This window comes from Octopus bimaculoides, chromosome 13, assembly GCF_001194135.2.
Source record: "Octopus bimaculoides isolate UCB-OBI-ISO-001 chromosome 13, ASM119413v2, whole genome shotgun sequence".
Classification (NCBI taxonomy): Eukaryota; Metazoa; Mollusca; class Cephalopoda; order Octopoda; family Octopodidae; genus Octopus; species Octopus bimaculoides.
In genome coordinates this window covers 6330209-6333194 of record NC_068993.1, presented here as the reverse complement: position 1 = coordinate 6333194, position 2986 = coordinate 6330209, and positions in this window count along the sequence as shown.

Genomic DNA, 2986 nt, shown 5'->3' with positions numbered 1-2986 from the left:
ATATATATACATATATGCATGTATACATATATTGCATATATATGCATGCATTATATATATGCGTGTGTTTGTATATATATATATATATATATATATATATCCATATATATGTGTATATCTCTCTTATATCTACACACACACACACACAATCAGACACATAAATATATGTTCGTGTTTACCTGAGTGCGTGTGGGTGTGTATGTGCACCTGTGTGTGTGTGTGTGTGTGTGTGCGTGTGTGCCGCATAGCTATGATACCAGTATCGTTAAACGTAAGCTTTATAAATACATATTAATACGTCATCGTTTTCTTCGTCATCATCCTTTCTTTTCCACTCCCCACTCTTCTGTGTCCTCCTCCTCTCCTTCCTCCTCCTCTCCTTCCTCCTCCTCTCCTTCCTCCTCCTCTCCTTCCTCCTCCTCTCCTTCCTCCTCCTCTCCTTCCTCCTCCTCTCCTTCCTCCTCCTCTCCTTCCTCCTCCTCCTCTCCTTCCTCCTCCTCTCCTTCCTCCTTCCTCCTCGTCCTCCTCCTTCTCATCATCATCATCATCATCATCATCGGCATCGTCGTTTTCGTTGTCGTCGCCGTCATCATCGTCATCATCATAATCATAATCATCACCGATACATTTGCATAATTTACTGTCATCGTTGTTTCGAAACTAGAAGTATCTTATCATTCTAATACATAAAGAACCACTCATGCAGACTCCATGTAGACAAACTTCCATATACACAACACGCAATTCCCCCACCCCACCCCCCACAATTAATACACACTTGAGCTTTTATTAAAATATATACACATGGACATACATACTGAATATACGAGAAGTGTATATACACAATACACACTTATATATTCACAAATATGACACGGGAGTGGCTGTCTGGTAAGAAGCTCTATTTGGCTCTCTCCACACGAATTCTCAGCCAGTGGTCGGAAATAAGGTAAAGGATAGCTCGTGCGAGAAAATAACATCCTTCCATTGCTGTAGGGACCAATTCTGTAGGGTTTTACTCCACTCTAAAAAAGCTTTGCAACATTTCTTTTTGAAAGTAGTGGTTTTCTGATCGTAGCCCTCCTGTGAAATCCGGCTTTGTGCAGCTCCCGGCGAGCAGTTTTTGTGGAAACTGGGTTCCCGAAGTGGTAATTAAGCTCTGCAGTTTCCGTCTACTAATTTTTACATACTAGACTGAAGCTATTGTAAAAGTTACTGGTACAAAACTACACTCTGTAGAATCGAATCCCAAACTTCATGAATGCGAAGCGAACTTCAAAGACACTCCATCATGTTTGCGCCTATACAAAGTGCTCACCAACATGCATGCCAGTAGGAAACAATATGCAGATAAGCAATTAAAAACAAAAAAAAATGACCGAATAAACCTATCTCAAAAATATAAAGAGCCACAACAATGGCGAATGAAAAATGAATTGGCAAATGAAACGATGACAGTCATAGAGAACACGTTAACGTAACATTAGAAATTAGCCAAGGACAGCGATAGCTGTAGATAATAGATTCAATTTGCTTTGGCATGAAAGTGGTGGGTCGGGAAAATGAATTCATTTTGTGAGGTTATTGTTTAAGTGCATGTATGAAAGATTTTTTATAGTATAAAATTATACATAAAGTATTTCTATCTATCTATCTATCTATCTATCTATCTATCTATCTATCTATCTATCTATCTATCTATCTATCTGTCTATATCTGTACATTCATACATGTATACACACACACACATACATGTATGACACATATACACACACACACATATAAAAGCTGTCGGAATTATATCGTTATCTGATTGACAACTGAGGAAGGAAGTTCTATGACTGTGTTACATATAGTCTCTTTTTAATGTTCCGCTCTCTCCTTAATGTCTCCGTTCATTCTCAGACCCACTATTTGCTTTCTTTTACATACCTGTATCATTGCAGATTCCTATACTTTTTTATTGATCTTCGTAGAATGTAAATTAGAGGTTAATAAGGAAATTTCATAGAAAGGTGATACTGTTTTTTGTGACTGGTGATAGTTCATCAGAATCGTAGCATAGTTTGTGTGTGTATGTGTGTATACGTGTGCGTGAGTGTGTGTGTATACGTGTGTGTGAGTGTGTGTGTATGAGTGTGTGTGAGTGTGCGTGCGTGCGTATGAGTGTGCGTGCATGTATGTATGTATATATATGTATATGTGTATACGTGTATGTATATACTTCTCAAGCTATAACTTACTATTTATCTATCGCTTTATATATCCGCCTTTTTGTCTATCTTCTTTCGTTCTACCGTTGAACAAAATTGAAAACTAAGAAGCTAATAATATAAATATTTTAAATGTTATTTCAATAAATATTATCTAAAAGTGAAAAAACAAAAGAAAATTAAATGAAAACAGTTAACAAAAACTACAACAAAACAAAAAGAACTAAACACAATAGGAAATTTCCATTAGCGTTCAGACAATCTTTTTAAATGCAAAGTCGTCGTACATTTTGTAGAGTTTTGTTTTTGGTAAAGTTACATAGAGGCGCCTCAGCATTTCACTAAGAGTCCAATATATAATGATTTAGGCTTCTGATAACATTTCATTCAGTTAGTTAGCTCGAAAATCGCTGATAAAACGGAATAGCAAGAAAAATTGTATCGTCTGCTTCTTTCATTTATCATTATTAGCAAGCGGTGCCAATTTATCTTAACTGTTTCTATCAATTCTTCTTCCATCTTTCTCTTTTTGTGTTTCCTTATTGTTTGCTTTACAACAGCGACACAACAACAACAACAACAACAACGACTACTACTACTACTACTACTACTAGTAGTAGTAGTAGTTTTCTCCTGTCTTTCCGTTTGTTCTGTATTTTCAGTGTATTTCGTTCACACCTTTACAGTATATATATCTATTTATCTATCTGCCTATCTACATCTCTCTCTCTCTCTCTCTCTCTCTCCCTCTCTCTCTCTCTCTCTCTCCCCCT